The following is a 21109-nucleotide window of genomic DNA, read 5'->3' as shown; positions in this document are numbered from 1 at the left end:
GCAGGGGGTCTGGGGGGGGGGGGGTGTGTCCCCCCCCCGGGGGGGGGGGGGGGGTGCAAATGGGGCTGAAACCCAGCCCCTGATCTACTCACCAAGCAGAAATGAGGGGTGCCCCAGTCCTCACCCTATCCATGTCTCTATTTCCACATAGCTTCTCAGGATCTCCCCTGCCCAGCCAGGGCCAGCAAGGACGGGTGTGGGGAGAGACAGAAAGAAAGGGGAGGAAAAGGGGTCTACAGTGATAGAAGCTGGAAGCCACCTGCTGTGTTCATGCTCCCGTGTCTTTGGAATGTGCTTCTCTGTTTATGTGCCTGCGAGTCTATATTGTCTCTCTCTCTCCTGTCCATGTGTGTTGGGTACTTTTCTGGGCATCTATGTATGTGTGTTAGCATATCCCTGTGACTTTGTGCCTGTGTGTGTTGTAGATTTCTGTATGTCTCTTGCTCTGTGTCTGCCTACCTGTCTTTGATGTATGGATCTGGATATGTGAATCTGGAGGTGTCCTTGTGTACACATGTTTCTGAATGGGAGTGTATAGTGTATGTATATGTGCATGTGTTTGTGGGTTTGAATGAGCGTGTATCAGTATGTATGGGTGTGAGTGTGTGTCTGCATGGGTGCATATCAGTTGGGGGTGAAGATCTGAATGTGTGTCCAGGTGAGTGTGTATTAGTGTGGAGGAAGACTATTTGGGGTGAAGACATTTGGGGCGTGTATGTACATCTGTGTGTGCATCCGTTTGGATGTGTATCAAGGTGTATGGGTGTAGGGATATGAGAGCATATCAGCATGGATGGTTATAGTATCTGTGTGTGTCTGGGCAGGTATGTACTAGTGTGTGGGAGGGTATGAATATGTGAGTGTGTTTCTGGGTGAACTTAATAGCTTGGAGGGTGAGTATGTGCATGCCACCAAGTGTATCTGCTTATCAGTTTATGTGGTGTAGTGTATAAGAGTGTGGGAGGAGGGGCCTGGGTGGGTTGTAGCAGTGTGTGGGGGATATACATCCTATGTGAGACTGGGTGAGTATATAGTAGTCTGTATATTTGTGTGTGTATCTGTGTAGGTGTATCAGTATTTGTGGGGTGTGTGGTTCTCTGTGTGGATCTAACGGGTGTGTTTCAGTATGTGGGGACTGTGATTATCTGTATATCTGTGCACACTGTGAGAGTGTCTGCTTCTCAGCATCTGGAATGTAGGGGGTGTGTATCTTTGTGTCTGAGCAGGGTGTATGAGTGTGTGTGAGTGTGAGTATCTGTGTGTGTGGCGGGGGAGCATCTGTGTGCATGTCTATATATCTGTGTATCTGTGTGGGGCTGCACCTCTCTAGCTTGGCTGGGTCCAGGCACTGTAAATCCGTCAACTCCACATGATTTTGTCAATTCTGACAGCTAACTTCAACATGACGACAAATCTGGCCCCAGAGGATATTAAGCAAAGACACATGAGCCTATAATTTTCTGCTTCCACGTGTGAGATGCTATAATAATCAAAAGAAAATGAGTTTCTAACTACCCCAGCTCTTTGTGCTGTTGCCTTCATGCCGGCTGCACTAATTGAATCACCCGGCACCACTGTATCAATGGTAACTTGGGTATTGGGGGGTAATCAGGCGTGTGGGGGGGACCAGCTTGGAGAGGTGTGGGGCTTTTGTGAAGGTCCCATCTGCCTCATGCACCAAAGCCGCCCGCCGCCCGCCTGCATTTGGCTGGACAAGCGAGCGACCGAAGGGTAGCCCCTCACCCAAGGGAGGGCCTGGAGGAGGGGGCACCTGTACCCAGATGCTGTGGCTCAGGCCCCTTGGTCCCAGGAGGAGAACTGTGTGAAAATAATAAAGATCCAGACTTTGGAAATGGGCCTACCTGGGTTCACTCCCGGCTGAAGTCCCTTTTATGTCATTTGACCTCTGAGGCTTGGTTTCCTCATGTAGAAAATGGGGAGTGTGTAGACAACCCTGTCTCCCTCACAGGGGCATTGTGAGAAGTGAGAACACATGGATTAAGCTCTCCTAGTTGCCTCAAAGAGAGGAGGCACTTGGAAGTTGCCATTACCAAATGTTTACAGTGCTTTCCTGTGCCTTAGCTGGCTGCCTCATCACTGTGTGAGCTAGGGCTCCGTATCCCATTCGGTATCTGAAGAAACAGGCTCAGAGGGGTTAAATAACTCAGCCACCTGTGACACAGCTTTCTCTAAATACAGTTATGTGTGGTGATTTGAAGCAGGACGTGTGTGTGTGTGTGTGTGTGTGTGTGTGTGTGTGTGTGTGTGTTTTCAAAGAGAGAGGAGGAACCATTTCTGGTGGCTTCTGGAGGTCCTCCCTCCAACAATCCTGTGACTCAATAAAAATAATAGTTGCTCACCCTTGTATAGCACTTACCAAGGGCATTTACTGTGTATTAACTCATGTAACCCTCACACTGAGTTTATGAGGTACAAACACAATTATCTGTTTCACAGATGAAACTAAAGCACAGAGAGGCTGAGTAACTTGCCCAAGGTCACTTGGCTGGCAGGTGGTGAAATTGGGCTTCAAGCCTAGGAAGTCTGTCTCCACAGCCTTCATTTTTGTCTACCACCTGTTCTTCAAAGATCCAGTGGGACACCCACACCCTCACCGTCTTCTGTACTGAGTCCGTCATTTATCTCCTAGAAATATCCTCTCTGCTCACCCGATGGACCATTCCCCTTGAAGTGAGCCTCTGGAGAGGAGTTGACTCCATTGTGCACCCCCAATCAAGGTGAGAGATCACCCCCATGTTGCTCTCTACTTGTGCCTCACTTCCAATCAGACAGCAAATTTCCATCAAGCAGCTGCTCTGTTCCCTGGGCAGGGAACTGAGGGCTACAAAGAGGAAATTATAATTCCACATATTTGTACAGCACTTTACTAGTGTTTGCAAAGCTTAGAGCAGTGGAAAGAGCACAAGCTTTGGAGCCTGGGAGATTTGGGTTCTGATTCTGGCACTGTCCCTGACTGCCTGGGGGTCCTTGGGCTTGTTACTGAACATCTGCGACTTGATTGTCTCAACTACAAAATGGGAACAGTTTCCCCCTAAAATCAGGAACAAGCCAAGAAGATCTGTTCTTATCACTTCTATCCCACACTGTACTGGAGATCCTGGCCAGTGCAATAGGACAAGAAGAAATAAAAGACATGCAGATTGAAAAAGAAAAAGAAAAACCATCTTTATTCACAGACGTGATCATCTTCACAGAAAACCCAAAGAACCAACCCTCTCCCACAAAAAAATTAAATTAAATTTTAAAAAATTAAAAAAGCTACTAGAACTAATAACTGTAGTAAAGCTGATGGATACAGGTCAATTCACAAAAATGAATTGTATTTCTACATGCTAACAATAAACAATTGGAAACAAATTAAAATGGGGACATCAGGCCCCCCTCACAAGATTGTTGAAAGGAATAAAATGAGGCAATTTTTATCTAGGAGTATCTAGCTTACCTACTTCCTGATAGCTTCCTTGAGAGGGGAGAAAGAAAGAGTCTGGTAGAGAATCACACCCAACAGCCGTCCCCTCCTGTCTGTGCCAAAACCGCTGGGAGAGAGTATTTCTGATATGTCCTCAGTAGATGGGCCAATTGTAATCTTAGGGCTTTATAAACTACAAATTCGGGGAGCAGGGGCTGAGGAGGTGGCTCATCAAAATCTGGGGACTCCCTGGGAAACACATCGCTGTGAGCACATGAACGTTGTGCATCACATGGGCTGCCCAGAGAAGGGACTGAGAGTCACAGCCTGTATGCATTGTCCCTCCCTCCCTCCACCTACCCTTCTCATCTTTCTATCATTCCACACTTGTGCTGAGCCTGCCCCAGAGTGTACAATGCAATCGAAATAAATCTTAGGTCTGTCTCAGCCCAGGTCCCAGCCAAAAGAAACCCTAAGAGCTCCAAAAAGTACTGATTTGTAATGAAGACTTTACAGAACTCTCTTGGACAAGCAGCAAAGTGGGGAAGGAAATTACATAGCACAGCAGACAGCAAACTATCTCAAAATCAGGGCGCCTGGCTGGCTCAGTCAGAGGAGTGTATGGCTCTTAATCTCAGGGTTGTGAGTTCGAGCCCCACATTGGGTGCAGAAATTACTTAAAAATAAAATCTTAAAAAAAAACCATTCTCTCAAAATCATCTTTAGTCTTGTATTTCCCTGAAGTCTAATAGGCCACTACCCTCTCAACAACCCTTTTCCCCTTCCCCTTTGTCTCTCCTAAAACTCCGGCTCTGCTTCCTCTTGCCGCCACCACTTGCCAACTGGATCAATTCTATTCGGATCCGGCTTTGGCCACTGATGGCTTTAAGCTCTGTTTGGGTGGGAGGATTCTTCACCTCCACATCTGACTCTGTCCCCTGATCAGCTCAAGGATGAATGGGCATTCATTTGATGGGAGGATGGAGAGAAAGGGGAAAGGAATGGGCACTTATGCTTCGCCTCCTGGTACTTTATCTTCTTTATCACCAGCTGACCCCCAGTAGCCTTGTGAGGCAAGTACACATGAATAGTCCGATTTTACTGATTTGGAGATTGAGGCCCACGAAGAAATTCACCTTGTCAAAGTCACCCAGATAGTAATCAGCATAGGTAGGATTGGACTCTGGTCTGTATGGCTTCACAACCTTTATGATTGGCAGGTGGAGGGAGAGGAGGAGAAGTTCAAATAGCCCCTGAGTGGAGGGAAGGTAAGGGTGGAAAAAGACACTGATCACTGAGGCATAGTAAATGGAGACAGCAACATGCAGATCGGCAGGTATCACCATTTGTGGAAAAGTCAGGAAAGACTACATGTGTTTGCTTATTTTTGCAGAACAGATACCTGAGAATACCTGAGCATCTGGGGATGTTGGGTTTGCCCTTGGGATGGAAACTTGGTGCTGTGGGAGCCCCGGAGGATCCATGCAAGCATGAGAGGGACCCATTTATGCTTTTTGGAATTTGAATCATGTGAATATGTCAGCTATTCAAAACATGAGTTGTTCTTAGAAGAAACAAATAAGTAAAAGAATAAAACATTATGCATTAACATTAAATTTCAAAATGAAACAGTGCCCAGACATTGCCGTGCACTTGAGGAGCACGCAGTGGGTCGCTTCTGGCTTTGGCCCTTCTGGAAAAGAGATGTGTGTTGGGGATCAGGGAAGAGAGCCCCCTGCGAGTCTGAAGCAGTAGTAAGGTCTTCTCAGCTCGCTGGTGCCCCTGGACGCTCCCTCTCCAGTCTGATGGGTGAGGGGCTGGCAGAGGAGGGGGGCGTTGCAGACAGAGTCAGAGATGGGACAGGACATTTGGGCAGTTGGGGCCGATTTGTCGCCATTTTCACGGGCAGACTTGGGAATTAAGTGGCATGAAATTGAGCACAGACCAGGTTCCCCCCAGAGACAGGGCAGCCCTCGCCCAGGAGGGGAGAATGCCGAGGGGGCGGGGTGGGAGGGGTGGCCTGTGCCACGCTCCGCTGCTTCTGGGTGCAGATGGAGGGAGAATGGAAGGGGGCTGAGCCAGCTCCTCCTCCCCAACCCCTCCCCACCCTCTTCTCTCTTCACACAAGCAGAGGGTCTGCCAGACCCCAGCATCAGGCTTAGCCTGGGCTGGCTCCCTTGTGTCCCAGGACTCCAGGGAGTCAAGGTTGGGGGTGGCGACCAGACCAGAGCCCGATTCAGTGGGTCTTTCAGACCCATGTGCTTATCCCAGCATCCCTACCGCCATTTTTGCTCAGTGCCCAGGAATGGGGCCTAAGGGGAGATAAAGGACCTACCCCCGCTTCTTCTTTACTTATTTCTGACTGGGACAAAGGACCAAATGGGAGCCTGGGCTCCAGTTTGAGTTCTAATAGTGTGGCCTTGAGTAAGTCACTTATCCTTTTCTGAGCTTCCATCTCCTTTTCTGTAAAATAATAGTAATACCCAGCAAATATATGTGATGCTGGCCATGTGCCTGGCACTGTTCTAAGTGTCTTGTATACTGTGTGCTGACTCATTTGATCTCAGAAATACCTTATCAGCAGTACTGTTATCAATTGCACTCTCATTGTACAGATGAGAAAACAGATCATCCGACCAGTGAAGGGTGAATATGGGATTTGCTGTTTACCATTCTGCTACCTCAGGTAGTCAAGAGGAAGCTTAAATGAGATGGTGAACATTTATAGTACAACACATGGTCCGTGTGTAACCCATGTTAACTGCTGTCATCCCTTTAGCGGGAAACAGGATTCTAGAATGCAGATCATCAGGACTGTAAAAAATGGCCCAGATCGCCTTATCTGCACTCTCACGGATTTGACACACGGAAATCAAACTCCCAGGAAAGGAAAGTGACTTGCACAAGGTCACACATCAGGAGGGGACTAGGCTAGGACTGAAGGAATCAGTGACCCAAGCCCTCACTCTTCAGGATCCTGAGGACAGCCTCTAGGCTTTGGGGAGAGCAGCCAACTTTCCCTTCCCATGAGGAGAGGCATCAACCTGGAAATCTCAATCCCCGTGGGCCCTGTGGGCTCCGAGTACCCACTCCCCAGGTGGAGTGAGACCTGGCCCCAGCCCCAGTGGGAGTAAGGGGACTAGACGACCTCGGTCTGCCAACCTGGGCACCTCCCCCTGGGCAGAGCTTTGCCCTACAATTAGGAAGGCTGTGTTTGCCTCAGCGCCAGGCCCAAAAAGCTCGTGAAAGCCATGAGGAGCCCCACAGGTGGCCAGGGGGAAGACAGGCCCCATGGTGCTTAATAGGACCTAATCTCTGCCAGTGTTGTTGGAAATGAAAAAGAAAAACAGCCGCGATTTTGTGGTTTAAAAATTAGCATGTGTGCCTACATCGTAAGCCCCTGGCCTGCATTACCATACAGATTTATCCCAGGCCCAGCACGCAGCCAAAATATGTAATTACACACAGGCTTGGGGTGGAAAAGTTGCTCTCTTCTTCGCTATCTATAGAATATGGATTTTTTTTAAATGAGGGAGAGATCTAGTATTTTGTGAGGGCCTTACTTCATGAGGGACAACGCCGGAGGTGGATTTGGGGAAAGGGAGGGTCTCAGCCATATCAGCTGTATAGGGATTGGGGTGTGCACATGGATGTGTGAACTTAAGAGCCATTTCCCTGGGCTGAGGGGGAAGGAGAGGAGGAAAAGGAAAGCCTTGGTATGAAGTACTACCATCTCCATGCTCCAGATCCCCATTCAGTGCTCACATCAACATTCTCACCTTTAATCTGCACAGGAAACCTGAAAGGTCAGTGTCCTTATCCCCACTTGAAAGATGAGGAAACTGAGGCAAGTATTGGGTGAAGTCCAGGATTCCAACTAATGACTCCAGAGTCTGTGCTCTTTCCAATATGCTACATATGGTCCCCAACTTCATTAGGCTCTCTTCACCTGACTGATGATCACTGAACTGAACTGAAGTAATTGGCAGAAGAATAGGGTGGTGGATGCAGGAAGGTGGGTCGATTTTCAGCCATGAATACTGAAAGGGAGTTGGGGGTCTTCACATGGGGACTGACGGAAGAGAAAGAAAAACAGAAATCCTAACCCATTAGCACAAAAACTGACACAAAGTAGATGTAACAAATGAATGATTGATAGAATGGATGGACCCTGAAATAGAAAGCAGTATCTTTATGCAGGGTTGGGTGGTGGAGAATGTCCATACATTGAGAGAGAAGAATAAATCAACATCCCGATGTGGGATCAATGTCTCAATCCAGAGTTGGATGGGAAAGGAGTCCACATTCCAATGTAGGGATCAATACCCCAGTGAAGGTTTGGTTGATCCGTGTAATCTGGTAATCAGTGTCCCATGTGGGAATCAATGTCCCAATAGAGTCAGTTGAGAGGAATCAATGTCCCAAAATACGAATGGGGAAGGGAATCAACATCCCAATGTAGAGATCAATGCCCCAATTCAGAGTTGGTTAAAGGGAATCAATGTCCCAGTATCAGGATCAATGGGAGGCAATGATATACAATAATGGGTGTGACAGTCAGTGCCCCAATGTGAGATCAATGATAGCCAAAGTTCCACTATCAGAATGGATGGGATTGGTGTCCCAATGTACACACCAGCTTACCAATATGGAGAATGGTAGGGTACCTATCCATGCCCTCTAGGCTTCCCTAGGTGGCTTTTACTTCTCTTATTTGATCTAAAGTTACAGTTCCCAGACTCTCTTGCCCTTTCAACCCCCTGGCTAAGTCCTCCACTGCAAAAAAGTGTGAGATGAGGTCAGTGTTCTGCCTGTCCCATGGCCCAGTCCTGGTTATCCACAGCAGTTTTCCTTAGAGGACTCCTGTTTCCCATCCTGTCTCTGGGGTATTCCACCCCAGAAGAGGCCACTTTACTTTCTGGACACTATTTCCCACAGGGAGACCAGGCCTCGGGAGCCCCCCAGGGCCGAGCCCAAACCTGTAGCAGGTGCAATACAGTCACAACCTGTTGGTTCTTGTCTGATTGGTCACATACATGTCTAAAAACCAGTTATTCATGTTATTTAACATTGTATCTGTCATTTGAATGATTGCTTCCCCCGTTTTACAGATGAGAAAAGCGAGGCCACAGAGGAGGGTCTGAATTAGAAGCCTGATTGCCTGCCTGCCGGCTCAGCCCTTTTCCAGCTGCATTAGGTTGACATGACAGAACCCCCCACCCCTGCCGACACCACCACACCCTGACATAGGTGGGTTCTGAGAGCTTATCACACAATTTGGGCAAAGGGGTTGAAAGCATCCCCTGCCCAAACCTTTACTTTCCTGCATCGTCCCCATCACCCTCCAATTCCCAAAAGCTGGGGGGCAGGAGGAAGGCCCCTGTTGCTTTCCAGAGTTGGAGATGGAGACAGAGGGTGAGATGGGTAAACCCCCATCCTCAGCCGCCGCAGGGGCTAAAGGGGAGGGTGTGATTTTTCTCTCACTCAGACAAAAGCCTGGCCGTGGCATCTGTCGGCCGACTCTTGTGTCTCGCAGCTGCTCAACAGTCAGACCCAAGGCAGGTGCCAGTTTGGGGAGGGAGGGGACATGGACGCAGGCACTCACACCCCACTTCCTCCTCCTCCATACACACCCCTGCACATGCTATGCCTCCTGGCACCCGTCCCATCTTAGTAAGCCCAACCTGTACCTCTAAGACCTTAGCACTTTGGGGACAGGACTCCCATCCCACATGGCCCCAATGCCCACCCCCCCCCCATTTACTTGTGCTGCCAAGCCTGCTGCTGGCGCCCTTGGGCACCTTTGCCCGGCCAAGGAGGAGCTAGGAGGAGGGGGTGTCTGGCGGGAGATGGGGCCCTTGTGCCTGATGGGATGTCTCTCACTTAAGCTTCTCTTACTGGGGCCAGAGGGCTTCCTGGGACTTCCTAGGAGACTGGGGGCTCCAGTTCTTCAGATGAGGGGGCCCAAGATCACAGAGAGAGGCCGACACTGATGGTCGGGGAGAGAGGCAGAACATGGTGCCTTGTCAGGCTAAGCAAAAAGAGCAGAGAGTGTGTGCATCTGCATGTGAAAGAGTTACCCGTGTGAGAACACATTCAGACAAACATGCAGGTGTGTCCATGCACATCTTTGCCCCACACACGTATGCATGCACACACACATAAACACACACACACACACACACACACACACAGCCATGTGACAAGTTGGAAGAGTATTTCAAATGCCCAAACACTCAGAATTCCGTGGTCTCCATGTTTTCAAAAACATTTATTTAGGTGTATACTTATTTATTTAAATCGTATTACCACCGCTCCCCCTCTGGAAAGAAAAATCTTAAGGCAGCTGAGACTCCTTCATTTAGGCAACTAATTGTAAAATCTATTTTATTGTCCACATATATTTTTTTAATTCTATGGGCAGAGGAGAATGTGGTAAGGGCAGTGGGGAAGGGGAGTGCTGAGGGGTTGCCCTATTAAGAAGATGATGCAGGAGGAAAAGAGTGTCTCTGTGAAAGCCACTTAGAGGGGGGGAAATGTATAAATTTTATACAGAGATGCTTGTGGGCCCCTCCCTGGTGCGGTCCTCTTGACCTCTTCCTCCCCGCTCCCAGTCTCCCGGTTGCCTCCCTCTTCTCCTCCCTGCCTGCCCAGGCTTCTCCTTCCCTCCCTCCCTNCAATCCCCCTGCTGTAATTTCTGGGGGAATTGCTTCATCTCGGGTGCAGATATATTTGTGTCAAGGTGCAGCTGCACAGATAGCCTTCCTCTATGCATAGTAAGAGGGTTTCAGAGAGAGAGGTTGTGCCCAGAGCAAGGCCTTATCAGAGCAAGCTGCCTGCCATTTATCTGATTCCCCATCAAATAGGAAAACGGGCCTCAGGCTGCTGCTTCCACTTTCCTTGGGAAAGCCATGGGGGGAATAATAATTTACTCCAATCTTTTTGTTTCCAGCGCTCACCTTCAGCCTGACACAGCCCAGGGTCTCTCTACCACCCCCTGCACCCAGCAACGCCAGCCTCAGAGTACAGGGTTGGACCCCAGCCCCTAAGGGCCCACCTCAGGACACCCCCCAGAAATGCCCTTGCTGGTTGAATGGACCTTCATAATGGATTGGCACAAGCTGGAGAAGATACCCTTTGGCATCAGGGAGTGTAGACGCAGGGGCGGAGAGGCAGGGACCCAGTGGGGAGTGGGGGAGGCTTGGCCTGGCTGCAGGGGGCCTGGCTCCCTTCCCAGCCCCCACACATATGCAGATCCCCCATGAACACTCACTGTGTGTGTGTGTGTGTGTGTGTGTGTGTGTACACGTGCATTTGTCAGACTTGACCCTTTGAGCATCCTTGTGGAGGACCCATCAGTGCCTTCATCTGTGTGTGTCTGTCCATCTGGCTCTCTGTGTCTGTGGTGGAGATGCATGGAAGACCGGGGGTAGTTTCTGTTCTGAGTCACAGACCCTGACCTCCCACCTCGGCTCACAATTCCAATGGCCAAGAACAAGCCCAAGACAGGATGACAGGGACTGTCTGAAAGCGGGTGAGCGGTGGGTGAGGGAGGGGGCCGAGCCGGGCCTGGCAGCAGTCATCTTGCCTCACCCTCCCTAGTGGAGCTTCTCCGGGGGCAGCCGGCAGCCCATCTGGTGCAGGAGATGCAGAGAGGTGGGGGGGGTGGACCCCCCCCACAGGNTGTGGCCGGGGGGCAGGGGGTGGGCGGGGGCCAGGGGGCAGCCGTGGCAGCACACGCAGGACGGGGCAGAGAGGCCAGGGTCAGGTGCAGCTGTAAATTGTCACCTAAATGCTTGCAAGCAAAGGCTAATCAGGGCGCTGTGACAGAACACACCTGGCCCTGCCCAGCCCCGGAGGTCATGCTTACATCTGTGCAAGCACATACACACTCACAGATCTAAAACACACCTGGAAATGTTCCACTCCCAGAGCTGTGCACACAAAGGTGTCACACCCATACCTTTGTGACATGAGTCACAAAGACACATGTGCACACCAAACTTACTTCTGCCATGTGTATACATACACACACAGACACACACACACACACACACACACACACACACACAGAGGCAGCTCTGCACCCACTCATGTTCATTCAGACCCAAGGACACAAAGATCTAGCTAATACACCTCAACATATGCACACACACACAGGTGGGGATGCAAAGCAGTGGGCAGGTGTACAGCACAGAGAGCAAGCGCAGCTTGGAGGGCAAGACCGTGTCTACCCCCTGTAGGATAGACATAGGAGCGAAAGGAAGTAGACCTGCAGGGCGCCTGGGTGGCGCAGTTGATTGAGCATCTGTTAGGCTTAAACCAGGGTCTCACAATTTGTGAGTTCGAGCCCTGCGTCAGACTGTGCTGATAGCTTGGAGTCTGCTTGGCATTCTCTGTCTCCTTCTTTCTTTCTGCCCCTCCCCCACTCATGCTCTGTTTCTCTCTCTCTCTCTCAAAAATAAATAAACATTTAAAAAATAATTTTAAAAAAAGAGGTAGACCTGCTTAGTGGAGCCATGCCACGCCCAGCCCCAGAAGCTCAGTGCCTGGATTCTCTTCGCAGCCCTTCAGCCATCATCCCTGCTTCTAGAAGTTCAACGCTCATCTGTCAAGAGCTCACACCCTTGTCTGACCTCTCCCTGCACCTATGCTGCACCGGCATTTATTAAACACCTACTCTGCATTAGACAAAGCCTACTACGTTAGGCTCTCTCAATAGGATCCCCGCCTTCAAACTTAAAACCTAGCCCAGAAGATGGATAAATGGGCAATTACAGCACTCAGGGACTCTTGCTACAAGAGAGGCTAGCCCAGGGCAGTGGGAGCACAGAGTGGGGCATCCAATCCAGTGTGGAGAGGGAGAAGGAAGGCTTTCTGTAGCAAGCTCTGGCTTAGCTGGGGCCCGATGACAGGCAGGAGCTGGCTAGGTAGAGAAGTGGAGTGAAAGAAAGGATGGGCCCAACCCCACAAGAGAACGGCAGTGGTAGAGGGTAAGTGCTGAGGGGTCATAATGGGACCTTGACTGTGTGGTGGTGCACCCCATAGGGTGCTCACCTTGGAGCCTTAATGCCAGCAGAGACACCCACTGCACTGCCCCACATGGACCCAGGAGGGAACTAAAAGCTGGACCCAGCCTTCCCAGCAGGTGCTACAATCAACTTGTATACAGGCTGAGGGTGAGAGGGCTCACGAGGAGGACTGAGGGCAGTGCCGGCTAAGCCCAAGGACAAGGACATGGAACCTCTGCTCAGGCCCCCTGGTTCTACTCAGTTTCCTTCTCCACTCTGGAGCCTTTTCATACCTGCTCAGCGTCCCTCTCTGAGTACCACGAAGCCCTTCCTGGGACCAGAAGTGGTGCAGATGGGGGTTTAAAAGCAGGGCTCTGGTTCTTGGTCTAACCAATTATCTGCTTGCCCTATTGGACTTCTGAACAGGACCTCATTTGAACAGAGAACTCTAGGTATGAAAAACGTTAATCCGTGAGACAAGGTGCAAAGCCATCTTGGCATTCAGAACCCTCCCCAACTTCTCCCTGCCCAGCCACACTCAAGTGACTCAGCCTCCTGGTTCCCTCCATTTGCCACGTCACTGTACTCCTCCATCCTCGCCAGCCCTTCCCTGAGCTCCAACTCTGTTCTCTCTCCTGTCCAGCCATACTTCAGCTCATCATTTTTTATTTTCAAACCTTTCTTGAGTGCTAGCAACATCACAATAGACACATTATCTCGTTTCGTCTCCTTTGTAAAATTCTTCAAGGTGTAGCTTCATTTTACAAGTGAGGAAAGAGAACTTAAACGATCTGCCCAAGGTCACTGTCACCTTGAAAATGCTAAGGAAAGGTCAATCTAGATCCAACCTGAGTCTCCAGGCCCGGGATCCAACCCCCTTTCTTCTCTTCCACTCCACAATGACAGTGGAGCAGGGGCCTTCCGCCCTCATTCTGGCACCAAAGCCACAGTAGTGGCCAGGAGAGTTGGAGGGAGAAGAGGACCCAGGTATCCTTGGAAGCAGAGAGAGGGGCAGGGAGTCCTGGCTGAGGGCCAGAGGGCCCAGGGCAGTCATTGCGGGACAGTGCTTGTGGCTCACATGCTCAGAAGTGGAGGCTATGACCGTTACATCTTCTTCAGGGGTGTTTTATCTCCTCCCTTGATGAGGCAGCCTCCTGAAGTCAGGCATCAGTGCCTCAGGGAGGCAGAACAGGAGAGAAGAGTGCAGAAGCTCTGGGCTTTCGGCCAGGCTTCTGAACTTCTTAGAGCCTCAGTTTTCCCATCTCCTAAACAGGAATGATGGTATCTGCCCAGGACTGTTAAGAGAATTAAATGTGGCCGTGCCAGAAGCCTGCACATGGTAGACCTTCCCCGAATGCGGGCAGCTTGCTCCCACCCTGAAATCTCGGGGTGGACTGCGTGCTTCCCAAATGGTGGGGATGGCTGGAGGTGGGTCGCTGGGGCTGCAGAGGGCCTCTGTTCTGGGCCTGGCGTGCAGGTGAGGCGCCAGGGCAGGGTGAGGGGCCGGCGGCTCACTTTCCCTCCTCCTTCCCCACGGGCGATCCTCTCTTGCTCCAGGAAAGTAGCAGCCCCCTCAGAGTTTAAGGAGATAAAGATCAGGAACACCGGGACTGCCATTTTCTGGAGGAACTCAGCTTGTTAAATGTTTGTCCCCCTGTGTGCTGCTGTCCTGCTGCCCACCCCACAGCCACCCAGAGACCTCTGGTCCCCCTCACAGGCCACCAAGGGCGGGACCAGTGCCCCCCATCACCAACACAGACGGTGACCTGATGCAAATTGGCAGGCAAAGGATGGAGCAGTCGATATGGATTAGAAGGAAGGACCTCCCATGGCCTGGGACCTGGGGCCCGGGGCCCCCACTGCTCAGCTTCTTTGCCAAAGAAGCCAACGTGGCTGGCAGCCAGTGGGCACCCGGGTGGAGGCCACAGCCTCAGTCCACCACTTCACCCTGCCACAGAGCCCTGAAGAGCTGAGGGTACCGAGTGGGCAGAGGTGTGTAGAGAAGGGGGAAGGAAAGCAAGGAGGGGGAGCAGAGAGGCGGGCAGCTGAGCCTCAGGCCCAATTGGCTTCACACCCCCAAGCCAAGTGAGTTTTCTTAGTGTTGAGAAAATGGTCAGCAGCTTGTCACAGTCCACTGGCTCCAAACAGCTTTCTGGAAACATTGTTGAATTTAAATCCAAACACAGAGATACCCACATACATGCCTGTCACTCCTCCTGCCCCTTCCTCAAACGCAAACACAGTTATCTCAGGGCTACATACACACTATGTGTTTCAATTCAGTCCAAAAGCATTTACTGAGCGTGTGCCAGGCATTACAACCACAAATGGCCTCATGCCCTAAAGGAACATATATTCTAAGAGGAGGGATAAACGTGAAAGAGGTTATTACGGGGCAGGGGAACAGGTGCAGTTACAGGAACACAAGCCATGTACCGAGGAAAGAGCAATTAATTCCAGGGTCAAAGGAGGGCACTTTCTGAGCAGGGTTTTTAAGGATGAATAGGAGTTTACCAAGTGCACAGAATGGCAAAGAGATCATCATGATTGCCTGCCTCCTGCCATCTCTGACCACACATTGCACTTACCATTTTGCAGACTGTGACTTTCCGTTATGAGTTTTTGTTACCCCCCGTTCTCTATGCTGCTCCAATTGCCTGAAATGTTCTTCCTCTCCTTCCCTTGACGATTCCTTATTTAACCTTTGAGACTTGCCTTAAAGAACTATCCTTTCCTCTGAGAGTGCTTCAGCTGCCTTCTAGATGCTGCCATAGTGTCCTATGCCTCCCCATTCCCAGTTCTCAACACACTTGCATGCACTTGTTTGCTCTGTGGGGGCAAGGACTTGTGTTCTCTACAGCATCAGAGACAGTGCCTGACACCCTTCAGGAGCTGGTCCGATGGGTGGGTGGATTGATAATTTGGATGCATGGATGGATGGATGGATGGATGGATGGATGACTTGTTCCAGGAGCTACAAGTAAATGAAAATGTAGGATTGCAGAGGTATGCAAAGTACAAGGGGGTGAGATGATGGTGGGAGAATCATGGGAGATGGAAGGGAAGAGGCGGGCAGGCGTGGGAATGTGGAAGCCCTTATGGCCCACACCTCGTGCACATTGGCATACAGAGTGAACTCTAGAACATTATCAGTACAAGACTCCTTTGAGATAACGTAGTCCTAACCTTCATTTTATAAATGAGAAAGCTGAGGTCCAGAGAAGTAGGGTTTAAACCACTCAGAGGATGCATCAGTGGCTTTTCTGGGGTTATACCCCCAGGCTTGAGCTCCTGGTCCAGGGCACACTCAGCCTCCTGTGCCTGATGGAGGGGTTCGGAGGTGATGAGACCACTTCACACACTCACAGCACCTGTACCCATCAGAGCAAGTGCCTGAAACCCAGCTCAGGTCAGATCCCTGTGGTCAGAAGGATGGCGCAGGATGATTGAGTATGTCCGGACCTCACGTCCATGCCGGAGAGCAGGAGAGGGCAAGGCACAAGGACTGACCTCTCATCAAGTGACCTGGGAAGGTGTGGTCAGTACTCCAAAGGAAAGGGGTGCTGCAACGGGGAAGTGCAGTACCATCATTGTCCTGGAGAGCTGGGGTCTATTAGAAAGAGTACTCAGAAATAATAATAATGACAACAGTAATAGTAGTTTTGAGTATGCCATGCAAACCCTCTGCATGCACTGTCTCATTTAAACCTAGAGTCCAAAGACTCAGGTTTGACTCCCAGCTCTGTGATTTACCAGACCCTGGGCCTGTCACTGAACCCTTCTGACCCCGTCTCCCCATCTCTAAGTTGGGAAGAACACAGGCCATCTTCCAGGAGCTGCTGGGGGGTTCTTTGTGAACCGTGAACAATGGGTGAGATGCTGGAGGTAGGAGAGGTTCACAGTACTGGTTGTCCATTGATCCCAAGTGGAGACAAGGAACAGGGAGAGGCTCTGAACCAACCAGAAGGTGTTCAAGGCCAAGGAAGCAGCAGGCTGGCTCCCAATCTGACTTGGCAGGAGGAACATGTCCACCCAGGGCACAGGAAGCCCTGTTCTGGGACCCTCTCCCCGGGCCTGGCCACTCTCCTCCCTTCCCAGAAAAGGGGGTGAAAAGAGGAGTTAATGGATGACAGGGCCGGGCAGGAAGAAGAGAGGATTTTTCATCTTAAAATGTTCTGAAATAATTCATATTTGCTTTGCAGGACGGCATTGTATGCTTGTCAGCACTGTAATAACTTCTGGGCCTTTATTTATTGTTTTGCCTTAATGATTTCGTGTTGTTCTGTTGTGGAGAATTCGCAGTGTCTTGTAACACATAATGGCAGAGAAGGCCCAGGCCGTGGCAGGCCCTGGTGGGAGGGGGCCATGCTCCCCACTGAGGCCCTGCCCGTCCCCCTGGAGACAGCAGAGCCTAGAGCAGGAGACAGCAGTGGTCAAGCTCTGTGGAATGTGCTTTATCCCAGAGGGCCAATTCTCACAACACCCTGCAGAGCTGACCCTTTGATCCCATTTTACAGAAGTGAAAACTGAGCCTTTGAGAGATCATGGGACTTGGCACCTGCCTTTGTGTTAGCAAGCTAGGATTCAAACACAGGTCTGGGGGTGCCTGGCTGGCTCAGGGGGTAGAGCATATGACTCTTGATCTCGGGGCTGTCTGTTTGAGCCCCATGTTGCCTGGAGAGATTACTTAAAAATAAAATCTTTAAAAATAATTATAAACACAGATCTGTTGTATTTCAGCCTTCTGGATATGGGGGTGGGGGGAGTCTCCAGCTGTGGTGTGTGTAGGACTAACATGGGGGAACCTCTAAAATATGGGTTCCTAAGACCCAACTCTGCAGATTGGGCTTGAGTAGGTCTAACACAGTGCCTGAGGCTCTGTATTTACCAGCTGCTTAGATGAATCGCAGCCACATTTGGGGACTCAACTGGTGGCTGAGGCCACACTAGTCACACACTTGGCCCCTGTTCCTTAAGAGTTGTGGTCCCACAGTCGGCCATCTCTGTCACAAACACCCTGTCAGACACTCTCCTGTGTGCCTGTCATGCTCCATCCTGCATCACTGAGAGCTTGGACTCCCCACCAGACCTCTATCCCCTTCAGTGAAGCCAGGAAAGGAAGGGGAGTTGAGGGAGGGGAGGCTTTCTTGGTTGCCATGGTGNGGCTGGGGAGAGGCAGTTTCCTTCTGAGCCTCCAGCCAAGGCCTGGAGGGAAGCAAGCTGTCCTGGGCAGGGAGGAGGCAGAGGGGTGGGAAGAGGACTCTAGTCGCTGGGGAGAGAGAAGAGGGGAAGGAGGGGTGCAGAATAAGGTTGGGGACCCCAGGCCCAGGGCAGCGGGAGCAGAGAGCCAGCCCCTCCAGATGCTGGGGCTGCCAGCCTTCAGCCAGGGGGTGGAGAGGGGTGTGTGCAGAAGCTGAGGCTGACAGCGCCTGATGCTTCCTGAGCCCAGAGCTGGCAGGAGCCCCCGGGCAGGTGGTGGCAGAGTTGCAGGGATGGACGAGACAGCCAGAGGCTGGCACAGACCAGAGTCAGAGCCCCAGGGCCGGGAAGACCAGGGCTCTGAAAGCAAACAGGAGATATGGAAAAATAAAAGTGGCAGAACCCTTCCCAGACCCCAGACTGTAGCCCGCTCCGACCCCAAGCCGGGCTGGGGCTGGCACAGCCTGGGAGCCCAGCCTGCTGGGCTGGGCTGGGCTGGGCTGGGCTGGCAGGCCGGATGGCACAGGCTGTGGCAGAGGCAGATGGAGCAAGGAGGGGGCCTGACCCCCAGCCCACCAGGGAATAGCTGGGATTGTCTGTTCTTTGGAGCCCTCCCACTGCCCGGCCCCCAAACCTCCCGCCTCTGGGAGCATGGCTAGGGAAACGGGAAATAAAGAAGCCACATTTCTGAGCCAGCGTCTCTACCTCCTCCTGCTCCCTTTGGCTCGCTTTCCCTGCCTATGGCATGCACTGCCTGCGCCCAGCCTGGCTCTGGCAAAGACCAGGACGTTGTGGGTTGCAGCGGGGGTGGGGAGGACAATGTGAGGGAGAGAGTGGAGGAGGGAGAGAAGCTGGGAGATGAGGAAAGAGGCCTGGTGGGTGCCATCCCCTTCCCCACCATTTGTTAAGCCAGCATTTGCTTTGTGCCTGGCTCCATTTAGCACTTTCTCTGTATTCACTCACTCGGCCCTCACGAAAATGAGGCAGAGAGAGGTTGCGTGACCTGCCCAAGTTCACACGCTAGGGATCAGCAGATGGAGGGTCTGACCCAGGAGAGGTTCAAGTTCATGCTCTTAGCCCCCACACTCAACTGCCTTTTGCCCCTACCCCACAGTTTTAGTCTTTAAACGTCTTTTTCCTTTTTTGCCCCATCTTTTCTCAGATTTTCTCTGCCCAGTTTTTATTCCTTCTGACTGCGTGTTCTAGTCTACCCAGGTCACCAGGCCAGCACTGTTGCATCAACGGCCATACGCAAACACATATGTGTGTGAACACGTGGATGCTCATGTGGACACTCACATGCATGACCATTGGGGAGCCCACAGGCATGTGAGCAGACATGCACACCTCTACACAATAAGCACACATATCCATGTGTCTGTGTACCTGTGCACAGTCCATTCACATGTGTATCCACCATATACACTACTCCCTGGGTAGGTCTTGAATGTTCTCACCAACAGAGCATTAACTGTGGCAAAATAATCCCAAACAGTGGTTGAGCCAAAAAAAAATCTCTTTGGCTTTGCAGTAAAGTGCTGCTTGGCATATGGGGGTTTTGGCAATACATTTACCTTTCTAGGTTTAGCTTGGGCTGATGTGACTTCCTGAATGTCTGCAGCTTGGCAGCCCTGGGCTCTGGGTAATCAGCCCCTGAGAACCTGCCAGATGCCAGGCCTACAGCCTGGCAAGTCACCTACCAGACACTCTCTCCAGTCCTTACAGCAGCACGTGAGGCAGGCCTTGATGTTCCCATAGCCCAGGTGAGGGCCCTGAGGCTCATCGAGTTGCCATTTGCACAGTCACACAGAGAGTGAGGACTCGAACCCCAGGTTGGCCCAAGGGTCTGTAAAGCTTGAGTGCCTGCAGGTGGGTTGGTGAGCCAGACATGTGACTTCCCAGGCGTGCCTCATCCGTCTGGAATGTGGCTGCCTCACCGTCTGGTCACGTCTGGGCCCCTCTTCTGCGGCCAGGCTGGTGGGCGTGGATGGGCTGCCGTGGGTTCACGCTGAGCGCTCTCCAGAAGGTCCCACACAGGCCTTGTGCAAGTAGGTCTGCAAAAGGCTTTTCCCCAGGGATGATTAGGATGATAATGACGCTTAGATGATACAAAGACCAGACAGACTTACCCACCCCATAGACTTAGGCCTAGGCATTCCTTCAGCGTTTCTTGAATACCTGTTATGTGCCTGACATTTCACTGGAGTCTGAGGTCAATACAAACAGGAATCAAACTTGAACTCTGCCTTCCTTCCAACAGCATAGGAGAACAGTGTTCAGGTATGGAGATAGCTTTCATATAAAGCTAAAAGAAACCTAAGTGCTATAAGAGAGCTGCAGATAAAAAGTGAGAGGCTGCTTCCAGCTTGAGACATCAAGGAAGCCCTCCTGGAGGAAGAAGTGTGTGCTGAGTTTTAAAGAGTGGGGATGATTTGCGACTGTGAAGGAGAGGGGTTCTGAATTTCCCAGCAAGCACAGTCCAAGGTGCAGCGGGATACTGGGAGGTGCATTGGGAGAGCAAGGAGCTACATTTTCTTGTGTGAAGGGAGTGCCAGATGAAGAGTTTGGACCCAGGACAGGGAGTTTGGACTTTTATAGACAATAGGGAGTCGTCAAAGATTATTGAGCAGGGGAAGGCCTTGGGAACTGTGTTCATTTAGGAAGACTAAACCACAGTTGTGAGCAAAGGAAATTGGAATTGGACGTGCGTGCATGCACACACATACACGTACATCCTCAGAGATGTGCAGACACATGCGTGCACAAGTGTACAGGCCCAGAAGCACATGGTTCATTCCTGAGCCTGCCTCCTTTTAAATTTTGAATTGTATCTGTTGATTTGAATAGGTAGCACATCTGCCTGACCTAAAATTCAGAGGGATTTCAGAGAATACATGGAAAAAATAAAGCTACTCCCAACACCGTGCTCCGCGACTCCAGTTCCTCGACCCAAAAGCAAGCACAGTGGCCACTTTGGGAACTTCCTTCCAGAGATGTTCTATGCGAAGACAAGCAAATATCCAGGTGCACTCTTATTACACACGTTGTTCTGCACCCTGCTTTTCTCACATACTACGATCAATATCTTGAAGGCCCGTACACATTGGCACATGGATAGCTGCCTGGATCTTTTTAACAGCAGAAGACTATTCCACAATCATTGGGCACGAACGCTATTTCTGGGTTTTGGCTCTCACCAAAAATTCTGCAATAAATAACTTTGAATATATGTCATTTTACATACTCCTTCATTCAACAGACATTTCTTGAGTACCACTATGTTCTGGGCAGCAATCCAGATGGCAAGGATAGAACAGTGAACAAAACAGGCAAAATATCCTGGTGTTGTCGAGCATACCTTCCAATGTGCGTGTGTAAGTAAATCTGCAGGACATATTCCTGGAGGTGGAATCCCAAGTCAAAATGTCCCTGCATTTTTAAATTCTAGTAGATAAAGCCACATCCCCCC

General features: G+C 50.9%; 1 long non-coding RNA gene across 1 annotated transcript in view; it reads left to right on the top strand.

Moving 5' to 3' along the window:
- LOC144216262 (uncharacterized) overlaps positions 1–20844 on the top strand; it is a 26647-nt gene extending 5803 nt beyond the window's left edge. Inside the window, exons 2-4 of the long non-coding RNA XR_013330616.1 lie at positions 2651–2738; positions 8542–8680; positions 20488–20844. This is a non-coding gene — a long non-coding RNA (uncharacterized LOC144216262). The remainder of the gene's footprint in view (positions 1–2650; positions 2739–8541; positions 8681–20487) is intronic.
- Positions 20845–21109: the final 265 nt, after the last annotated feature.

This window comes from Crocuta crocuta, unplaced genomic scaffold (assembly GCF_008692635.1).
Source record: "Crocuta crocuta isolate KB4526 unplaced genomic scaffold, BGI_CrCroc_1.0 scaffold333, whole genome shotgun sequence".
NCBI lineage: Eukaryota > Metazoa > Chordata > Mammalia > Carnivora > Hyaenidae > Crocuta > Crocuta crocuta.
The sequence above is the reverse complement of the archived record's forward strand: the minus strand, read 5'-3'. Positions and strand labels throughout refer to the sequence as shown.